General features: G+C 39.2%; 1 protein-coding gene across 2 annotated transcripts in view; it reads right to left on the bottom strand.

Moving 5' to 3' along the window:
• The window catches only part of LOC122834360 (chemokine-like protein TAFA-1), a 190,147-nt gene extending 170,268 nt beyond the window's left edge, over nt 1-19,879 (bottom strand). For both annotated transcript variants that reach the window (XM_044122738.1, XM_044122737.1), the window contains exons 1-2: nt 19,730-19,879; nt 18,946-19,103 (exon numbers count right to left, since the gene is read on the bottom strand). The gene's annotated coding sequence lies outside the window, so the exon portion shown is untranslated. The remainder of the gene's footprint in view (nt 1-18,945; nt 19,104-19,729) is intronic.
• Between the last annotated feature and the right edge of the window lie 4,087 nt (nt 19,880-23,966).

Genomic DNA, 23,966 nt, shown 5'->3' with positions numbered 1-23,966 from the left:
TCAATACACTCCTATTAGACTGATGAGACATGGGACTCAGTGGAAGAAAGACGTGTCTCAAAAGAACAAGAGTTTTGCTGATGAGAAGAAAAGCCTGAAAAAAAAACACACAAAAAAAAACCTGTTGCCAGACTAGAAAGGTAGCAACATGTAATCACAGAACTCTTCCAGAAACCGATTGTGTGTCTACTGCTCACAAAGGTCAGAGTGCATTCAGACAAATAACAGAGGAATTTTAATAGACAAGCCAGTGTTACCTACAATCTAATGAGAAGAAAATTACAGCATATGCAGATTTGCGGTTGTTCCTAGTGGATCACATGATGTTTGTACCAAAAAGACACGAATACACAAATTCCCACTATGGATTTTTATCTGCTAAAAAAAAAAAGATTATTACATTAAAATGTTCAACACCTTAAAATCTGTCATTAATTTATTGAAATAAACACCACAATGCCATGTGTTGACCATCTGACCACATCATCTACAGATGCTTTTGACTTTTTTCCTGTTTGCAATCTACAATTTCAAAAATTAAGTGTGAAATGAAATTCTTCCTTTCTTGACACGTGAGAGCAATGGAAGCCACAGCAGGCCAAAACCCTGGCAGGCTTTGGCTTGAAATGTGGCAACTTTATTCACGTATGTTCTCCAGCTTGGTCATGAGGATTCAGGATGCTGCATCCACTTAAAAAAAGATTAAGCATGTCCATATGATTAATTATTTCAATAACTATTCTTTACAGTTCTTCTTGACATTGTAGTTTTGATATAAGCGAACTAGTGTACCATGCATTTGCTTCTTCTTTGTTCAATCGAGGCAGTTTCTCTTATTGCAGGTGTTTTTCTACCATTTTTTTTCTTCAGTCACATTTCATGCTAAAAAGCACAGCTGGTACTCTGACCCTTCTCCTGACACCATGTAGGTCCTAATCTATACTCCCAATCAGGTCACACCCTGTTTTATGACGTCAAAACTCTCTGAAGACAAAAATAAACTAATCCACCAGACGTTACAGTCAGCCAACATGGAATGGTTTCAGCAGCAATTTTAGTAGGATGATTTCTCAACTCTCTCTGTAGCTGTCGAGCTGCACAATCAGAAGAAACAGCCAGTACAGTTTACCGTTGCTGTTAATATGGCATGACCAGGGACAAAATGCCTGTGGCTCAAATCCTCTGTGACAGAAAAGATACGAATGAGAACTGGTTAAAAGACGTGCATACTGTAGCTCTCATGCTAAACAAAACACGGTATGGTATTTAATATGCAGCTTTGTTTCTTTTTTAAGTTACTTGTAGCAAAATTGGCTTGAAAAGGAGCTTGTATCGCTGCCGTTTGACGGTTTGGTCATTTAAAAAAAAAATTTTTTTGCCACTTCTGTGCGCACAGTAGTCATTTTTGAAATTTCTTTTTCTGTTTTCCCCTTTCTGTTCTAGGTGCTGTGGAGGACAACACATAACAAGCTACGTGGAACATTCTGTCAAGGCTTCTCTCAAATGCAGGAACTGAATAAATAAACTAGAAAAGAGTGAATAGGAAACGGTGATTCAGGGAGAAGCTTGTTAATCAGTGAGTATATGGTGGAATAAACAGATTAAACATTTTACACACACATATATATATATATATATATATATATATATATATATATATATATATATATATATATATATATATATATATATAATTATATTAGTTATTCCCATTTAAATAACTAATATATAAATGTTAGTTTTGATTTATACATTTATTCTTTGACAGTTTTTCATTGAAACAGAGCTAACAGAAGGGGCTTCTTAACTTTGGAACATAATTGTTATTTTGTTTTTTTTAATAATAAAACTGGAAAATTACGTTTTCAAATAGTAAGAAGAAACTAGATGGCAGTATTACATAAGTGGGTAGTTCTATTAATAAATTAATATAAACATTATGGTATTTATTATAATCCTTACATTAAATAATGTGTATAAAACATGTCAGTGGTGACAACCAGTTTTCACACCTCCCTTGTGTTTATACAGATTGATTATTCCACCGTTTGACAACAAAGATTTTAGTAGCTCAATGCCTTTCCTGTTTGTTTGCATTTATCACCAATTTAGCACTTCAAATTTAAGTACGAATAGAAAGACTTTCTTGAAAACATGATTGTAGTTTTGTTAAGGCACTACTGGATCACTGTGTGGAACATGGTGGTTGGTTTCCCAGTGGGACCAACAACAGAACTTGGTAGGCGATCGTTATTGTATTTGCTTGAAATGTGAAAACTGTATTCTGTTGTATTCAAAATGATTCATGATGCTGCATCTACTAGATGCACTAAATCAGCAATTTATCTTGCTGTAGAATACGCTTTGATCAGATTAAATTAGACTAGATAGATTTGTTAGCATGGTACGTATAAAACAGCACAATCAATAGTTGTCAACACAGCAAAGCAAAAAAAAAAAAAAAAAAAAAAGCAGGTTTAAAACAATTTAAATAACTTTTTAAATATTAATAAAGTACACAGTGTGTTCAGTCTGTGCAGTTGTTAGTTGTGACATTCAGAGTCCATAATAGTTGTCTATAGGGACCCCCATGTTTCCCACTGATTCATTCACAATATTTTCAGGTGTTTCCTCGTCTTATGTCTGCTAGAGTCCCAGCTGATGTCATTTCACAACTTTCCCCCCATTTTTCCTGTCGTTATGGGTCTTCATGTCTTTCTTCATCACATTTTAGGTGAAAAAGAAATGTAACTGCACCAGCTGGATAAAAGTAGTCAGAAGACTTTGCCTCATAAAGCCATCTGAGGAATCGTTTTAGCCAAACTTATCAAGTTTTAGGTAGATTACATGAATATTAAAGCACCAAGATTATATTGCAAAATCAGTCAACAAACACTTGCATTACTCAATTCTGCAAATTGTTTGTGTTAACTATCTACAATTAGCTATACATTTATGCTGAACCACTAGTATTATTTTACAAATAAACTCTTACTTATAGCCAATTATGTTAGCTTTGATTAAATCATACCAACAGCTAAAAAGGTTAGTAATCAGGTGTCACACTGAGCCAGAGAGCAACAGAAATATATACGCTATAACACTGGTTATTTATAGAGTTTTTGGCAGCTAAGTGCTCCACTGTGTTCTCTATCTTGTAGCTAACTCTGTTTTGTTTTAGGCAGGTTGTAAGGTGTCAGTTCAGGGAAGAGAACGGAAGGCTGAAAGCAGCGACTGGAAGTGGGTGTGAACAAAAGTGTTCTAATAAAACTAAAAGCTGGCTGTTGTTAAAACTGCAAACGCAGCCTCACTGTTCTGTCAGAGGGCTACAAGCGATGGTTTAACATTGGTAATCTTAAAGAAAAAGCAGAAAATCCCCAAAAAATAAAAAAGGGGGAGAAATATTACGCAAAGAATCTCGAGAAGGCATCAAAACACTTTTTGCACAAACAACAGAAAACTTTGTCAGTATTGTAGTCAAGCAGAATATTTCTTCACTTATACTTTGTTGTACAGTTGAAACTGAATAAAAAGACAATCACCCTTTTTCTCACTCTATGAAGTTAATTGGACAAAACTGTTCTTGCTTGAGGTCCTTCCACAAGTTTCTCACGATACACAATTTTTAGAAAAATTCTTTCTTACCCCTCCCTGACAGACCTGGTGCAACTGAGTCGGCTTTATTTGGCACTTCGCTCACAGGCACCTCTTCAGATCGGTCCGCAGTTTTCTACAGGACTGACATCAGGGTTAGCGTTTAATCTTTCCACACAATGTTCTTTCCTCGTGATGCCATCTGTTTTATTGAGTGCACCAGTTCCTCTGGCAGCAAAACAGCCTCACAGCATGATGCTGCCGCATCAATACTTAAAGCTGGGATGGTGTTAACAGATTTAAAAACACACCGCTTATTCCTCTAAATCTAATGATTGTGATTATGACCAGACAGTTCCACTTTAGTTTAATTCGACCAGAGCCTTTTGTAGGTCTACAAAAATGAAATGGAGATGACTGATTATTTCTCCCGTTTTTGTGTCATTTAGCAAATAGAGATAATTTTGACAATTCTACCCGACCGAAAACAAAAAAGGTTTGGTTTGATTTAACTTCAGACTCTGAGGAAAAAAAAAAAAAAAAGTGCATGGGTGTATTAATTTGGTCAATTTAATGTTCTGGTTTCAACTTTGTATTTCATTCCATAGTATGATCTCACAAATCTCCCACAAATCCAGCTGTCTCACAAGGAGACTAATCATTAAATCCTCACAAGCTTAGCCAACTTCACAGCTTTAGTGCTTAAAGGGGGGTATGATGGATTTTCCAAGAGCACAGTGACATTTTATAGCCAATCAAGTAACTCTGTTATCTTTATTTTTTACAAGAATGCTTTATATACATGCGATGTGCAATGTGTCGTGGATGTACCACCACCTGCCAAAATGCTCTCCAAAACCCAACCAATTTTGCAAGGTGGGAAGAATATTCTTGCTTCACATCAGGCCCAACGTTCCTTTGATGAATAGGTAACAGAATGCTTTAGTGCTGGACAATCCATTCCCACAGCCACGTGAGGAAAAAGTGACAAAAAGCTTTCCTATCTGTCAACACTCACAAGGTCCCTTTTGAATGCGAGTCCAATTCGCCATCAGAGAGAACATTCAATGTCTGTGCGTGTCTCTTAAAAAAGAAAGCTACAGGACCTGGATAATGCAGGAAAATACTCTTTCTGCACTAAAAAAAAAAATTAACAGTCTTGGTTTCTTTAAACTTTTTTTTTTGTATGTATGAGCCATTGCTTTGTATTAATATTTTGCAACTCCAATTTTAGCCTGTTTTTCAAAAGTTTCTTGAGTCTTTCGTCTGTATTTTATGTTTTAATAGATTGATTTATTTTTACTCCTAAGACATGTGGTTTGACCTAAGTTTTCAGTTGTTCTTCTCTTGTTCAACTGCATTGAAACACTCTGAATAAACATTCACTGAATCGCACAGTGCATCAATAAAGCGGTGGGTGTGCGTGGGATTGCTTCCAAATATTGTGGGAGTGACAAAAACAAAAAGCAGAAACGGGATTATATTCAGAAATTTAGCTGAAGCAGGTGGGAGCTAGATTGAAAAAATGGTCTTGAGTTGAGATCTCAAAAAATGCTTTTAAAACTTCCCATTCATGTAGACTTATCAGTTTCAGATTTTGATATCTAAGCAGATGTGCAAAAGTACTGTTCACATTTGTTAAAAACTGGGAAATAATGCCAACAGGAAGCTGCAAAACAAATGTGAGCTTTAGCTGTTAGCAAAGTTAGCATTTTTGACGCATTTTTAACTATGATCATATTACTTCTTGAATGTTCCAACTTGTGAAAACATTATATGTACTTTTATTGCATCCATTTTATTGGACAAATTAGTTGAGTAAAAACAGTTCTGATCCAGTTCTGACCTTGCCCATGCGTCGCTGAGGGCTGGGTGATGTTTAACTTATGAAGTTGCTAGGAGGAACACCACATGACAAAAGTAATAGAGATGAAGAAGAAAAAAGAGAGAGAGGACCGAGAGACACCCGAGGCAGATGTGAAACGGAAAAAGCCAAGGCAATACCTCTCAAACCGTATTTAAACATTCATCCAGCTACTCTCCTCTGTTGAGTTTGTGCCTTAGCACCAGTTCTTGGGTGGTAAGTCAGCCGTGTGCCTCTCAAGGTAAGGGAGTGAATAGAGAAGTACAAGCTCTGGCTGACGCTGAGGAGGGACAGAGTCCACCTGCTGACCTTCCTTACACCAGCTTTACTTCAGCAGGAGAGGAGTGTTTCATAAATGGATTATTCCACTCAATCACCTTTGACCTGCAGCAGCTTCAGTAGGCTGTCCGTCACTTACAGAGGAGCTGAACGAGTTGCAGGGGGGGGGATGAGAAAGGAGGTGCTTTCCACCCGTGGTAGGATGTTAAGCCGTCTGTGGTGAGATGGGGAGGAAAAGGAGGATTGACAACACAGCTGTCAGAAACTGCAGCTGCTACCATGTGTGCTAGTGACTCAGTAGATCGGAGTAATATGAAAGGGACTGAAATGACCTTGTTTCTCAACCACAAGGCACAGGTGTTCAACATTTTCTCTGCTGACAATTATAATCTGCCAAAAGTGGCAGTGAAGCCACATGAAAAGCCAGCGAATGCCAAATACCCAGCGTTCCACCCACAAAAGACTATATTTGGAGCTGAAAATTAGATGAAAAGGACCTTCCAGGTCTTTATTGAAAGGGACAAGGGATGGCAGAGTCATATCTGAGAGCATCATTACGGAGAGCACATCTGTTAGATGACTCACTGGATCCGGAGAATCACAACTGCAATTTAATATCGCAAGTAAGTACGGCTGCAAGGAGAGTGCAGCAAACATAATTCTCTTTTAACGTCCCTTTATTCAATACATCTATATTCAGCTTTAATTTATACGGCACTAAATCACAAAAAATGTAATCGCAGAACTCCTATATTAAATACACAGAAAGGTCAGTGAAACTCAAGACTCTCCCCTGAATCTGAGGAAAACATACAGATGAAATCCATCATGTTAGGCTACAATAAGTCTACAGAGCCGCTGTGTTATTTCATTACTATTTAAACTATTTATCTTAAGTAAAAGACAAACACAAGCTAGTCTGCACATATTAAGTGGTGGGAAAATATTGTAAAAAAAAAAAAAAAAAAAAAAAAGAAAAAGACAATAATTTAGCAATGTATCCAGCCATCTCTATTCTAATTAAATTCCAGTGCAATAAATTCCCTTCAAATTTCACCCAGTTAGTAAATAGAGTTCACTTGGGTTTATCTTAATCTCACTGTGAATACAACTGTTCTGACAAGGTCTCAGAGATTTGTTAGAAAATCCCGAGGAACTGATGGGACCATTCGGACCAAGGAACACACCAGGCATACACAAGGTGAAGAAGATGGAGGTCGTGCTATTGTAAGACCTGTCACCTAGCACTGTTTAAGCTATCAGTTGAAGATGGAAAGAGTGCGTGGTAACCTACCAAGACATGCCTAAACTGTCCAGCTAAACTGCCCAGCTAAACTGCAGCCAAGAATAGCAAAAGTCACACAAGCAGCTAAAAAGCACATGGAAACTCTGGAGGAGCTGCAGAGATCCAAAGTTCAGGTGGGAGAATCCGTCAGTCGTGCATACCACAGCTATGCACAACTTTTTGTCAGTCAATAACAAAAAGTCCAAATAACATACCTTGAGGCTTGTGGTTGTAACATGACAAAATATTGATATGTTCAACAGACATGAACACTTAGGTTTGTTACCATATGCATGCACTGAATGATGATACAAGCATTTTTGTTGTCCTGAACAATTCCCCCTCCTAAGGCCCATACCTGTAGCCTTGGCCGTGACTGACAGTTGATGCTTTGGATGACGGCGAGCCAGTGAGCTGTAACAAGTCACTCCAGCAAAACACAATCTCCTACAAGTCTCAAAGGAAAGCTCTGTGAGGGAGGCATCCAATTCTGCCTTCCTTTCAGCTATCATCCGCCAGGCATGCAGGAATGAAAGAAGCGGGATTGAGAGGAGGGTGAAGCAATAGAAATTGAGACGTATGGTGGAACGACGGCGGGGCACAAGGAGATAGCAGGCGAGGAGGAATACATGAGGTATTGTAACGCAGAAGGCGGAAAGATAGAGAAAGGCCATGAGAGAAAGGGGGATTTTCTTCTCTTCACTTCTCTCCATTCTGTTTCCCTCTGGCAATATGGTGCTTATTTACTGCGGCCTCTCCTCTCCCAGTGGAATGGGAGGGAAATGGGCTCTTAACTGGGTTCCCATACATCACCCGCTGACACTGATGCTTGTAGTTTTGGAATGCCCGCATCTGATGTTTCTTTTTAAAATCAATTATTTACAGAGTATCCTTGAGTTCCTACAGTTTATCTCGGCTAATTGCAGTACATCACCTTGGTTGTGTTTCAAATTCTTTATGGGAGAAATGTTGTGCATGTTTTTTGCACAGCGCTGTAAAATTGTAGGCAAAAGGGCAGCTAAACAATTTAGCTTTTATGCCTTTAAGCTATTCAAAACATTTAAAAGATCAACTGTCCAGTTCTTGGTTCAATTTTGTAAGTCTTAAAGATAAGATTTTGTATTTTGGAGAGAAGTTCTGTGAAAAGAAAAAGAGAAGTTCATAACTGACCTGCAGTACAGACGTACTGTACAATATTTTTTTGATAGGAACCAGATTAGTTGGTCATTGATCCCAAAGTTAATGGTTCGTCCAAGAGGGGTCAAGACCAAAACAGACTTCTACTTAAAATTTATCTTTAAGCTTCGTTACAGTGTCCTGTGCTGCCATATACGCTAATATTTTTAGAAAAACAACTGTTGTGTGGTTCTCAAACTGGGGGAATGAAGAATATTTGGTGGAACATAAAGTTCTGTTATATGTTTGAAGTGGATGCTTTTGATGTGCTCTTGCAAAGGTTTATGTATGCAAAATATAAGTCATCACATATATCAGACAGACATTTTTGATGTCGCGGTTGTTTCTTTATGAGCAAAGTCTTCTTTGGTCTTGGCTCTTCTTAGACTTTGCTGCAAGTCACCAGGGACCAACTAGTCTGGATTTATACTAAAGGAGTTTTCGCACTAGGATAGCCCATTGGTTCAATGGCTGGGAACAGAAATCTTATCAAATTCAGTTGGTGTGATTGACTTTTACAATAATCTTTTAGAGGGGTATGCTGTGTGAAACGAGCCCTGACGAAGTGGGAATAAAGAAGAAAAAAATCCATCCCCTTTAGCTTGCTTGTTCACAACTGAGGGAGACCAAACGTATGCAGCCTTGGTGTTTCTGTTCTAACCTTGGTGTGGGAGCTTAATTGCTTTTTCACAAGAAACTGCGCAGTATAGGCAGCAGATGAGGCAGTGAGCCACCCTGCATGTTGCTTCGTACATGTAGCTGGTTCACTGCCACTCTTTGGTTTGCTCAGTGGTCTGTTATCGGCCGAACAGGTTCGTTTGGTTTGTCTGCACCAGAGTTTGGATGAGTTTTACGCCTGGCTACACAAAGGAATCCTTGGTTGGTTTAAAGCAGACCATCGGGTGTGAAACTGACATAAAGGAAGAAATTAACAGATATCTTTAACAAGATTTTAACTGCCTATAATGGTTTACCAGAACCATACTTGAAAAATCCTATTCCTACTATTTCCTTTTCGTAAATTAAATTCATTGAATTGATTTAGTTGAAATATAATGATAGTAATTCAAATACATTATGTACAGACCCTTCCGATACCTGCAGTAAGAATTATATTGGGAATATGACAATCAAGTATTTGTAGCCTAAGCTTATTCCAACCTTAGAAAAAAATGCACTTATGAGGAAGAAATTGCATTTCCTTTGTCCAAGCAAAGCTTGAATCCAATCATGTTATGTCACATGGTAATCATCTTCGACTATTGAGCTCTACCCTGCATGCTAACCCTTTTATGTGTCCTAATTATCTCCTTGTACACACTGATGAGACCAATGAAGAAGGTTTTTTCATTTTAAAGCGATGCTTGGTACACCTGTGGCCCATCGGGCAGATTAGGATGTCAGTGAACGTGGAAATATGTTTAATTTCTCCTCTGCTCGCCTGCCTCCCCCCTCAGAGCATTTGCCATCTGATTGCTTTTACATGAAGCTAATGAAATAAGACAGCATTTTGGGCCAATCCAATAAACACATTAACCTTTACAAATCAAAAGACGTCAGCTTTTAACTTTTTCCATTTGCCTAAAATGGTCAAATTAAACAAAAAAGTCATTATGCTTCTTCTGTGTTGACTTAGCTGTGCATCCGTGTGTTCAGAGACAATGGATTTGTTAGAGCTTTCCCTTGAATAGAAATGTTAGTGTTTATCTTCCGGTTATTAGGGAAAGGGTGATTTTGTTATCGTAATGCCACAGATACTCACCTTCACCGTAAACAGTCCAAAACACATTAGATTCGGGCAATTTTTCATTGTTTGACTTGCATTTGAATGAACGGTCGACCCTCGTGACTTTCTCTTCTGCCATTATCATTAGCGCCACTAAAGCAAAAGTTCACACCAATTTGTCTGGGCAGATTGAGACAAAGCTAACAGAGAACACGTGACGCGAGGTTAAACGTACGAAAAGCTACAAGATGAGGAAACGTCGTGCAAGGTGAATGGCGGCTAGATGATCACTGAGACCGAGATGAAGACGGCGGGCGAAGGATGGGGAGGAAAGCGAGCTGATTGACAATTTGCATCCTCTTCAGAGGGTATCAGAGGACATGATTGAATCCAGTCAGGCTGAACCCATTAGAGGAGCACTGCTGTCGGAGGCCGAGCGGAAAAAGCCCATTCACTGCCACCAGGTCCATGCTCCTCACCGCTCTCCATTTATATTCATGCAAGGTTTGAGTTATTGAGGGAGTCGAGTGAAAGAGGGAAAGGGGGGAAGAAGGGCCGGAGAAGATCTTAGTCGTTTGCCGTCTGTAAGTTATAAAGTTTCCACCTTCTCCCAAGTTTGCTCGCCTAACCTTTGCACAATTGATTTGCATGTCAATTCCATGGGTCAACATGCCCACAAATTGGATCCAAACTGTGAAGATGTAACATCTTAAGCTCTGTAAATGCAGCAGGAAAAGCATTTAAAACCTCTGGGGAAAAGGTAAAGAAGACATTTGCATTTCAAGCAGCTCAATCTGTCTCTTCTCATTAGGCTTTGCTTGAAAATGTTACCATAACTAAAACCTATCGGGGGCATTTTTGGCGCTGACAGCTTTGTGACACATCACGGATGAGCTGATGCAATCACCTTGCCGAATGCTCCTCTTTGTACTCCTTAGCAGATCTCAGGGCGTGATGAGAGCAGCAGAGATATAACACTCTTGAGGGTGCGATAAGCCACCAAATCCAAGGGCCGCCGGGAACATTTCCCATCTCCGTTCACCTCCGCCAGGCAGCTGATTCGCAGCAGCCCTGGAGTTTGACTAGGTGACAAAAGAGGTGGAGTGCTGTGGAGGGTCTTCCGCATGTCGCCATTTATCTCACACACGCAGCACACGCCCTAGGCAATGGTATTACAGCAGCCTCGCGTTTGATACAGCCAGCTGTGAAAGCAGGAACGTTGGAACCAGGCTGATACATTTGTCTCCAGCCCGAGAATCAGGAGGCGATGTGTTATTTTTAGTTCTTTGCTTGCAACTTCTCAAGCTGGACTTGTTGGGATATTAACGGTGACTCAGAAGCACATGTGATAAAGAGACGCAGAGACATTTAAAAATGGCTGGGATCATATTTTAGTTTGTATCTTAGAGGTGCAGTCAGGATGCCAAATTGCCTATTTGGCTGTTTTCTTAGAAGCTAGCATAGCATCACTAATCCAGTTTTTATACATTAGCTCCTTGCTTTGATGTGATTATGAAAACATAAATTTGATAAGCCTATCCAGAACATTTTAGGAAGTCCAAGGACACTAAATCTGAAATAACAGTCCAACTGATGAGGTCTCCATACAAACCTACGTGAAGTGGAAGAAAACCAGTGTTTGTTTTTTTGGTATGCATTTGTAATCAGTCCCTCTAAGATGAATCTTCATAGAAACACATATTGTTGCAATTATAATATGTAGTAACTCCCTTACTGCATCTCTGACCTGGAGAAGCCTTATACATCAGCCCAGATGTATAAGACACAGTATATGAACACACTACTGTGTTTGTTTGTTTTTATGTGAAGCACAAACGGACACACAACTTCTTCTGTGATTCAGGGAATCAGCCAGTCAGACAAAGTCGTACCTCAGTCTTAACACATTTTTTATATTTTCCTTTAACAGTGCCATTCTGACACATGGATATTCCCCATCCATCTTGGCATCAAGTCTAACCAGCCTCACTGTTGCTTATGTAGAAAAGAATCTTCAGAATGATATAGTCACCATTATGCGTGGTGTGTTATGGGTGATGCGCATTGTTGTGTCCCTGCAAACTAGCAGTGACGTGCGGTCAGGGGAGGCAGGTGAGGCAGTGCCTCACCAGCCATCATGAAAGGAAAGAAAATATATAATCATAAAGTAATTTAAATTGTTATATTCATCCGGTGGTTTGTACTAAAAAATATTTATTTTTCATGTAGCTTCACCAATTTCGATTTTTATTTGTTCAAAATCGCTGAATTTTCTTATTTTCCCATTCAAATGCTTGGAAGCGATGCCGGTGAGGCAGCAGCGAGCTCTGCCTCACCTTGGATTGCGCAACCCCTGGCTCTGCGCTGGCTGCTAAGCGGAGAGAGCATGTTGCTGTACGGCGTCAATAAAATGGTTTAAACAAATTTAATATGTGAACTTATTTCCAATAATTTAGCTTATGTATATAATGTACAGTGCTTTTGTCACCAACTGTGTTTGTGTAACGTGTTTCGTGTAATGAGCGATTATAAACGGCAGAGAACAGGTTCGAGGTGAGGCAGGCAGTTCTCTTGCCTCATGGCAGGGGGCGCTCAAGATCCCAGACGTTCGTCTTGTTCACTCCTCAACTGCCGAGTAAGTGACAGCGAGCTAGGCTAAACGATTCGGGAAGCAAGTCAAGTGCAGCGATAGATTATAATAGAAATAGTGATTTTTTTCCTCTCGCTTATCCCGACTTTCGACATGGATGACTACATTACAACACAAAAAAGTTTTCTCAAGTGGACTTTCAATCGAAGCAGGAGGTGTGTAAGGATGCAGAAGTGAAACATAACCTGTAAACTGCTGTCAATCTATGCATCTATTTGCAAATCTGATTCTGATGACGTCAGTGCCTCACCAGCTATGAACCTCACCGCACGTCACTGCAAACTAGAGGTCTTCAATTGATGATACGGACCCTAGAAAGGTTAGATTTATGTTGCTAGATTGTAAAGGTCACTAGAATAAAGGCGACTCAATACAAACACATGCCTGAATTTATAAGTGTTTAATTAAAAAAAATATAAAAAAATTTATTCTTTTGTTTTCACATAATAGGTATGTGCTATTTTGAACTGGTCTATCATGTGAGTTGCAACATGAAAAAAATATTTAACAGTTTTGAATATTTTTGCAAGACACTAGGCACGTTTACATGGACCTGGGTAATCATGCAAACATCACCAATCAGAATATTCTGATCAGATTCGGCTTGATTTGAAGGGAATTATATTCCGAATGAGGTAGTTTATGATGATTCATAATAAAACTGCGTGCATGTAGACCCTTCTTCTCGTCATCACGTTATTGTGATTGCAGCAGAGTGACCTGCATGTGTGCAGAGAGAAGGGCAGGAGCTGGAGTCAGCACAGAACTTTGAAGGATGTTTTGTTTCCTCCTGCTGGCCCATCCTGTAACGCAGGAAGACCAACAGCATGTGCTGATCAGCCTGCAGCTTAATCAGGCAGCGCAGTAACGTCTCAACCGTAATCAGAACCTGGCGCGGGTCCATTCTGGCTCAGAAGACACAGTATATGAACACGCTGCTGTGTTTGTTTGTTTGTTTGTTTTTATGTTCTGCACAGACGGACGCGCAACTTCTGTGATTTTTGTAGGGAAATGTTACAACTCTGCAGTGCTTCTTTTCTGAATAAAGCCTGGCGCATGTAAACACATCATGACTGGATTAATTCGTGTTGTGCTCATTTAAACGACGCATTCGGATTACGTAATCTGAACACATTTCAACCCAAACGAGGTATGTTTGCGCATGCAAACATAGCGAACGCAGATATGGTCTTGGGGTTGTTGTTGAGTGGACTGGCTATAAAAGCAGTAATGTATCATTGTGTGTATTATAGGAAGTGGTACATCTGTTCTTCCTGTGACTTTGTTTTTACTTCTTTGACTTTCTTGTATTTCTTTTTGTTTGTCTTCTGTCCCTGCACTCTTCTGCCTCTTCCTCTTTGTCCCTGAGGTTTAAAATAGACACAAAGGGATCATGTTCAAGTTATGAATGTCCCAATTAGGAGGAGGAGGACTGAGAGGTTTTTCAAAAGCGGTACTCAAGTGACTAGTGCAAAAACGCTGCCAAGCCATGCTTTATATATATATTTGGAAGTCTTAATGCAAGCTATTGACTTCTCAGTGAGGACCAAGATTAGGTCAAACATACTTCACTTGCTAATGCATGCTTAATGGTTCTGCTATAGATTAGCCATAAAGGGGGACAATCATAAATATTGCTGAATTTTAAAATATTTATGAGTAAAAGTCAATGCAACGCTTCCCAAATTGTGAGTCACCGATCTGCAGCAGGAGACGCAGCTATAGGCCTGGCGATAAAAAATAAATTCCAGATATTTAGACTCAGGACTGGTATACTGATTCCACTCCCTCCATGTGAGATAGCTTGTTGAGTTTGGTTGACTCTGGCTGGAATGCACAGAGTAATGAAAGAGGAGCAACAATGTGTCACCAGGATTCAGGGGCTGATGTGTTCAGGCCCGACTGCATTAGTCACTTCTGCTGCTGTGTCACAGTAGTTGACAGGTGTTTGCATTGTATGCCGCAAGCTCATGTGTCACCTTTGACCCCTGGCAAAAAATTTATACAGAAGGGCTGAAGAATATTTCTTTAGACCTCAGCAACTCACACAACTCTGTCAGTGTTGTAAGATACAATTTCTCAGAGAAAGAGAAAGAACCAGAGAGGGAAGAATCACAACGGCCAACACGGCTAAGATACGGTCAGCAGGAGCTTCCCACAAACAAGCGTTTAGTAAAAGTTACTATTTATAGGAGGGACTGAAAGAAACTTCCCTGATGAAGTCTGGGGTTGCTGTCTCACCTAACTATGTTTGGCTTTATCTCTCTCTCACCGTGAAGAATTTAATTTTTTTTTTTAAAACAAGCTACATCGAACGCCTGCCGTTGCTAAAGCAATCAGTAACTCAGAGGCAGTAGATCTCACTCTGATGATTTTTTGAGTGCACTGTGCATTACTTTCAAGTTAAAACATTATTAAAAGACAATAAACGCCATAAAGATGCTCAGAATATAGCTCTGCTACAGACTGCGTAGCTATTAACCTCGCTCTGTGTGTAGATGCAGGATTGATTTATATCTTAAGTCTCAGTGTTTGTTGCAGCAACAGACAGAGCCTACCTTCCCACCGTTGATGCAAAAAAAAAAAAAAAGAAATAATAATATCACCGTTATCAGCTGAACGAGTAGTGACAGTGCCGTGTTTGAACACGTGCAGCTGGAAGTGTTGATTGGCGACATCGAACACTGTGATGCACAGGAGCTAACAGCTGCTGTTGATGTTTTAGCACAAACTTCCACGTGAGATGAAGGAAGAGAAGATCTTTGTCTGATGTGTGTGTGCACCGCATGATTAAGCTGTTCAACACAGCTATACAGTGCTGTCCCAGTTCTTTGTTTTACTTAATGCATTTGTTTCAGAAACAACAGCACTGACATCCCTCTGTGCTAAAATAAAAATCTAGACTTCAGCATAGGAGTCCATTAAACCTGAATTTAATTGCAGTCTTTGTTGCTACTTCAGCGTAATTACCACCAGCTTTCAGCAGACGGTATTTTCCTGCACAAAATGCTTACAGTAGAGCAGTTCTGGTCTTTAAGAATGGGAAGTTGTTTACATTGGCTTAATTTACATCAATCTAAATTAATACTGGGGTGCTTGTTCTAAAATATACTACCTCCTTTAAATGCAGGCCAGTTGTGTCAGAGCAGTATGCATTGGCTTTGCATCATACTTCAGAATTAAAATGACTTGCATACTCACATTTCCATTAGTTTGGCAACTGCACATACCTTTGTGAACGTGCACAACCCTCTCGATTTTGGTGTTTTTTTGCCATTTTGAGACTTTTGTTTTTGCCTTTAGCAAAAGCATAAATATATGTGGAGGAGAGCAGCCTTACTACAAATGTACTTTTCTAAAACATGAATGTATGTGAGCACAAAAATATATATTAGGCAGCCAAGATCAGACTACAAATATTAGAAGGAAAATCATGTTTATGTATGATTTTTACCCCCAAAATTTTAGGGGCTGTTTTGATTTAACCCTGGCCGTGAATTTAGTAGTCAGTTTTACCAGGAACATTCATCAATTTAGTTTTATTTTGTCTGAATTGATCTTAAACCTTGTTTGTATTTATAGTAAACTTGATTTTTTAAAAATTCTGTCCTTTTCATATAGTTAAATCTAAATGTTTTATTGTTATAGATACTTTTTAAAGGTCAGCAGGGGGGGGGTTTCCTTATATGTTAAAGACGTGCTTCATACACTGTTTATCATTAAGATCCCAAACGTTGTCATTTCTTTCCACCAGTGGCACATCATGACAGCTGTACAGCAACGTGACCCAACTTATGCAAAATCAGAGCCTGATTAATCAGGTGTGTCCAAGTTACACAGAGCAAAATTAATAAAAAAAATATTTTCAAATAAATTCCTAGCTTTCAAAAGTTCTCCCTCTTCCTTATTTTCACTAAAAAGATCTGGCACTTCCATCTATCCATCCATTTTAGAAGATTTTTAGGTACAACATGCCAAATATCTTTATCTGACTCTCATACTTGTTTGAAAGGAATCATTTAGCCTTTCTCTCAATTTGATTTGTTGCTGGATAGATCACAAGCCACTCAGTTCCGGTTCATCTGTCATCAACTAAGAGACCGGTCGCATTCTGGAAAATTCATCGTCAACTCAACTCAGAGGAGGTGGATAATCATAAACCATCTTTCTGGCAACTTCACGCCCTTGACGATGGGAACAAATGAGGCAGAAAACGCATACTGCCTTTCTGTTCTTATTAGTGAATATTGATGTTGAACATTTCCAACACCTCTACCAAATTCAGAGTGTTCTCCTTATCTTCAAACAGCCTGTAGAAATAACTTTTTAATTCCAGTTGAATTTATTGTTTCACTGGCGGCAACAGCTTTTTATTTAAATGGGAGAATCTATCGCTGGATGTTCGCTTCTTCTCTTGCCGAGGCGCGTGCGCTTCATAAATCCTCCTGTGATGAAACCAAGAATCAATTGCTAAGTTATATTAAGCCCGTTCACTAAACAGCATCAGTCTCCTACTTTGCGTTCCGCTGTTGTTAAATCTTCCGGTTCCCACACATCACCCCTGCAGCAGAGAAAGCGCACCTCCCCGTCCCCTCTTGTTCCCCCCGTGCTTCTGTTTCACACACTGATAGAGCAGAACAAGCAGTTTATTTCAACAGTTGCTCCTCTCGTCGTCCCCGGCATCGAGTGGGGTCAGGTTGATCCTGGCAGCAGATAGTGGGTGTCCAATGCATCGCTGCTCAGAAGTCAATTAACTAGGGTCTGTGCAAATGAATAGAACAAGGGCATAATCAGCTCCAATCTCCCGCCAAGTCCTGCCTCCTCCCTCATCTATTAAAGCACGCTGGTAAATTGAGCACTCCGGAGTTTAATGGGATGAATGTTAAGCGAGGAAGGTTTGGGGTCATTAGGAAACATGTCACATATACTCTCTATTTTTTTGTTGTTTTTTGTTTGTTTTTTTTTATAAGAGGGCTGTGAAATGATTAACTGTCCTTGTCTGCGTCAGATTAATAAAATGAACTTATCGATATGCTCGGCTAAGAAAACCTCCTCCTTCCTTCAATGCATCAGTGTGTTGATTGTTGCACTCATCGGGTGGATTACAAGCTGTTTTAATTAATTACCTTCCCGAGCTCACAAGCAGTACTCCTGTCACTGTGCTCCATTACACCAGGACACTAATCCAGAAAGCACACGATACCATCCTTCTATTATAGGGAAATCTACTGGCAAAACTTAGATATATATTTACCAAAGTCTTCTTCTGCGTGTTGAGATTCATTAAATATTTTTCACTGGCAGCCAACAACTCAACATCCAACCCACACATTTTTCTCCTTACAATTTATGTGGGGTTTTTTTCAGTCAATATTTTGCATAGCCACCTTTCACAGCAATTACAACTGCAAATCAAGTCTCTGCCAACTTTTAATATCAAAAGATTAAAAGTTTTTTTCTCCGATTTTTCTCCGAGCTCAATCAGTTTAGGTGAAGGATGTTTTCAATTGGATAAGTTCTGACAATCTGTGCTACTTTGTCAGATTCTCCCAGCAAAGTGTGCAGCTGAGCTGCAGTAAATTCAGGGTGACAGAGAAGCGGTTGCGTTTATTGAAGCAGTTCCACCAAGAAGGTCCGCATGCAAAGTCATATATCCTCCTCCTGGGCAACCCCCAGCAAGTGAAGGAGTAACTGCACCATTCACAAGCCTCACACAGCTTTATTTAAGAACCCAACTGTGGACTTGTTCCTTCAGCTCCGGCCATCTTTCTTTGTATCCCGGGTTTAGCCTTCCTTGTAGCTGCAAATGGTACAGTTTCATCCTTGATTTGTGTCCATTCGTATGAATTAACATTTACTGCACAAGTCAGAAAATGTGTCTCAAACAGAAAAATAAGAAATTACATGTAAGTTGTTCTGGACTGTAAGACATGGGACCAGTCAAACTAAGAAAAAAAACTTAGTGACTGGTAGTCCAGCAAATACAGTAATTATTGTCACCTGACAAGAGCACTTTTTTGTAAATGTTTGGTGCGTTTCCTACTTGACTTGTGGTAAACTTTCAATGGAAAGTTTTGTCTCTCTCTTTTCGGTCAACAAGGGCTTTTCTTCTTGCTGCTCTTGCACAGAGGACATGTTTGTCGAGAACAGGAATAATAGTTGTCCTGATGACAGATTCTCCCAACAGAGCCGTGGCTCGTCTGCAGAGTTACCTTGGGTCTTTAGCCTGCTTCTGCGATGGTATTTTGTGTGGAGTTCCCAAATCATTCCACCAATTTACAATTGCTTACACTCAACACCTTAAATGTTTAGTTTTTTTTAAGAAACAAAACATCAACCAAAATACTGAAAATATTAAAAAATATTCTGACCTGATCCGTTTGAGGATATGGCTCAGTTGGTGCAGCCTTTATTTCTGATGCATGAAGCTTCTGTGAGGTGAGGGCGACAGGAGGAGGGCTTGCTCAAGGCCCATGCCTGAGATTTAAATATCTCAATAACACATCTGCAATAAACAAGGAGTAGGATTCTAGAAACAAAAGCAAAAAAAGCATAAGAAGTGTATTATGTTCACTATACTGTACATGCAAAATGCTCAACAAATTTTCTGAGATGTAATTTAAATCAGAAAATATCACAATGAAATGCAAAATTCAAGGAAGCAATAAACTCATATAGAATATGGGAATACAATAATGATTCTCTATTTGGATGAAGGCAGATGAATGCCAGTCAATATTGGGTATTATCTTCACTTTTTCAGTATTTCTTATTCTCTCACACACTTAGTTTATATTTACAGCACTTAATGTAAAAAAACATCCTGCAGTCATAATGCTGTCTCTGATTCTGGGTCCATTTTTCTTGATTTTTCAAGTGATGTAATGGGCTACAATGACAACCATTGGAAGAGCTGACACATTTGGTTGCGAGGTGTGTTGTTTGAAGGCAATATTTGTTTGTGATGAAAGCAAATATTTTGTTTCATATTTGAAATAATTTTAAGTGTTTTGGGACAGGTACTTTTGAAAACAAAATGTGTCACTTTTTATTGATTACTTCCGTGTTTGGCTAGCTAGCTAGCATAGCTGCTACACTACACTCTGCTAAATAAGTAAGGCAACTGGTAATTTTATCCCATTAGCTTTACAGTACCTTTGTTTACGTACGTTTTCCTCCTTTTTTCTCATCCTTTGGGACTAGACAATTTGGGATGTCTTGACTTGGAGCTTTCTGAAGTTACTCGCGTAACAAAAGTCATGACAGCTAGCGACTCTGGGAGCAGCAAGCAGGGTGAGAGGAGCGAGCAAGGTGCTGGAACAAACCAACTAGGAGAGAAGGAGGGGGTGCGCTTTGTAAAGTATTATTTATCAAAGTACCGTAGTATTTTTAATATTTAGCTAAATTAGTACAGAATTTTTCATATTTGGAAGTTATATTAGTACCCATAAGTTTTTAAAAGATTAATAACAGTTACTTTTTTTCCCTTTGGCCCTTTTTATGGCGCCACCTGTACTGCGGCGCTCTTAGCATGTAGCTATAGACTTCCCTACTGGCTATGACCCATTGACATGGGCCCGCCCTGGGTTTGATCTAGTACTCTTTACATTTTCAGATGATGGATGGAACAGGAATGTCTCAAAACTGTAGATGCTGTTGTTTAACCTAAGCGTGCTTCACATTTTACACAACTTTCCCTTACTGTACCAATTTTATCTTCGCGAGGTGGTTTGTTCATTCATGGTCTCTAAAAACACCAAGAGACCTTCAAAGACGTTAATAACAACATTGCTAATAATCTTTCATATTTTTGCAAGCACTGTAAATAACATAGTTGTCATGGAGGGAATATGTTTGTTATTTTTTATGTATCCTTTCCTGCAGCACATCGCATGTTCTTTGCTGACATCTTGTCTCGTATTGCGGGAAAGTGATTTTCTCCTTTCTTTGTAGCTCTCTTCGCCATGCACGGATGCTCTGGAGTCAGGATTGTTTAAAAGCACAAGATTTGACCCAATTATTTTGGCTTCCTTCACTAGACAGCTCCACACAAATTGGTATTTTTACAAAAAATACTATCATATCGAATTGTACTGTTTTGAACTTTATTGAATTATGCAGGGCTGAATTGGATGGTAATTGGCTCTGAAACTGACACGTTTCCTACGTAAAGTGCTAAAACAGGACTCGCGTTTTGAACTGACCGTGTGTGCTGTAAATGAAGCTGGACCGAAGTGAATCATCTCAAGAAAATCTACCCTAGGGCTCCTTTTATTTCCTGTCAAAACTTAGTAAATGACCTTGTTTTTTGGGAGATAGATGAGAGAATAAAAAGAACTCGGTGAAATGATCCGAGTGCATTTTTTTCCTCCAAACGTATCTAGAACACTTCATTTCTCAATGTCATCCACAAGTGTGTCTGAGCTTTTGATAAGTGTGCATTTCAAAAATATTCACTAAACTGGTGGGGGAAAAAAAATTAATAAAATAAGGAAAATAAAGACCACAGAAAGTGCACCAGTTTTGACGTAAGAAGTGAATAAAACTTTCAAATAAAATACATCTGCCTCTGCCAGCCAATATTTCATTTCAGCGCTCTTCTGTTCAGTGAGCAGTGCAATAAAAGTTTGGATCATTTTAAAAGGCCCCGCAAATCGAATCTGTGTGATTGGACACAATGGGGAAAAGGGGAAGAAAGGCCACAGTCATCAGCAAGCTGCAAGGTATTAGGAGCTCCTCTTATATGGGAAGGCTTGGGGCTTTCGTCAATGTCAGCTGGCACAATGGGGCTGGATCCGGGCTTGAGAAATCGTCAGTTATTTCATTGTTATTTGGTTCAGCCTATGTTCTCATTTTTCTCTGGCCAATATCCCAAAGGAAATGGAAGGTGCAGCTTTGTTGTCGCTGTCTGTCTTGTGGTGGCGAACTCAGAGAGCCACTGTGTGCACACATAGAGCCAGCTTCCAGGTGTTTACAACCGAGTACAGTGTCATTGTGATGGATGAGATTTAATCCAGAAAATGTTTGCACATTCAGGAACTACATTTAAATGATCACCAATTATTGCTTTAAAAAATACCGTACGTATTTACTTTGTATGTCCCAGTCATTTAAATAAAAAACAGGTAGTGATGATGAGGAAATGTATTAATACTCTTTGCTTATATTGAATTGAGCACAATAAATATCTGAGCAAAGATGGGATTTTACAGTCGTGTCAAACCTTCACTCTTACACATACCAAATGTTGATCAAAATGAACAATGACTGCTGCTTTTCTCATGGTTTCTAACACTGACTGAAGGAAATAAAGCAACTCAAATCATAAAAAAAAACCAAAAAAAAACACTCCCATTATACCGTCACACGTCTTCTTTTTGTTTAAGTGGCAAAGAAAGATGTGGGGTTTTATGTCAATAAAATTCCATCGGCCAGGCAGCTGATATTGTCTCATGCACTCATCAAAATCAAAAGGAGCGAAGAAGTGACAAATATTCCCATTTTGTGCTGGAGGATAACAGCCACATTTCTAATAAAAGTGTCAAAAGGACAAAAGCGAGGAGGCGAAGTGTTTAAAACTACACATAAACTCAAGCAGGCTGGTCACGAGGTGATTAGAGGTTAAGACCACAGCCTTTAAACGTCAAAGTCTGTGCATAAATCTATGTTTTACGTGATTTTCTGTCCGGTCACTTTGTCGTGACCCCTAAACGACCCCTAAGGTAAAAGAAAAAAACATGAAGGATTTATGTCTTTGAATTGTTGAGCTGCACACTCAGGATGCCTCTCAGTGCGAATTCACTACTGGAGGTTTGGACAAAGTAGGAAACCGTAAAAAAAAAAAAATAATTTATATATATATATATATATATAAAAAATTCAACTCCACAGAACCTGAGATTCCCTTCGAGCTGTCTACGACTTAACAGGAAGATCCCCTACCCATGTCAAAGCCCTCATGGACGCTGACTGCAGCCCGATGAGACGGCAAAGGGATTGTGAAAGACAGAGAGAACAACTCTAATGGCTTCCAGCATTCCTGGAATGACAAGGAGCTCCCAGTGGAGATGTTTTGTACACAGCACAGCGAAGGAGGCTCCTTTATAATCTGAGGAGCTTTTTCTCCTGTAAAATAATGGGGCTTCTGGCTGGCTATGTGGAGATATCGCAGCGGGTATATCCCTTCACTTACTTGTGTGAGCAGTGATTATTGAGTCTTCAACAAAACACCGAATGTGCGATAAAATACCTCTACAATATAAAGTGTCTTCCTATAATCCTAACAGACATCAAACACATTTTGGGGGGGATTGCTGCTAATGGAGGTTTACAAAGTTAACCTCATCAAGTTGATGATGTATTAAATGAGAAAATGCTCCAGAGTTAAGAAACTTAACTCATTACTGAGTAATAACGTTACTCAGTATCATGCTATGTCAAGCAGATGTTCTGTCCGCACCAATGAAATTTCTCACAACTTGATGTGCTGAAAATGGCTGATGTGATTTATCTGAGTATTTTAGCTGAAAATTATTTACCACTCATAGACTCATTTTAGCAAAGTGGACCTGAGACAGGCATCGTTTGTGTATCCTAAAATGGAAAGAGGGACCAAATGTAACTTACTTTAACATTTTGTAGTAGCACATTGCATATTTTGCAGCCTACATTGCAAAACAAAAACACTTACATAATGGAGTGCGTCATAAATGATAGCAGTACTTTGAAGGAAAAGCAGGACTCCATGTTTAAGAAGTCCTTGTTTATTAACATTTTGACTTTTACAAGCATGTTTTAGAAATGACACCAAATAACGTCATTATTGTGACTAAAACAACTCACACCTCTGTATCGCCATCTTTTCTTCAACACTGGTTACAAAATGTGTGATTTTCTTTAAGCCGTTTAAAGGCGGTTGTGAACAATCGTCTTTAAGGCTCCCTGGAGATTCTTTTCCATTCATATTAGTCCAGGGTTCAACCATATCTCCAAACGTTTTTTGGGTTGTTTTCCATATGAGGAGTACAACGGTAAATACAGTCGGCCATTCTGATACATTTCTAAAGAGCTCTCAGCTGTAGATCGGTGGTTGCACTTCTTGCACTTACCAAAGAAAAATTTAAAAAGCCATGTCCTTTCCTTCACCTTTGTGTATTTTTCATGAGAAGTTTGTGTTCATGCGTTGCCACATGCATGTTTTGAACAGGTGCATATATTGGCACCTGTTCAAACGTGCGGGGAAGATAATACTGTTACGTTCTTATTTCTTTTTCCTCAATATAGTCCAGATGTTTGCTTTTTTTTTTCCTTCCTTAAAAGTAACAGCCACCTTGATGTTTCCTTCCTCTCTATCCAGGGACAAGATGTCAGAATGTGCTACTGCGTGTTTGTT

This window comes from Gambusia affinis, linkage group LG07 (assembly GCF_019740435.1).
Source record: "Gambusia affinis linkage group LG07, SWU_Gaff_1.0, whole genome shotgun sequence".
Taxonomy (NCBI): Eukaryota; Metazoa; Chordata; class Actinopteri; order Cyprinodontiformes; family Poeciliidae; genus Gambusia; species Gambusia affinis.
The sequence above is the reverse complement of the archived record's forward strand: the minus strand, read 5'-3'. Positions and strand labels throughout refer to the sequence as shown.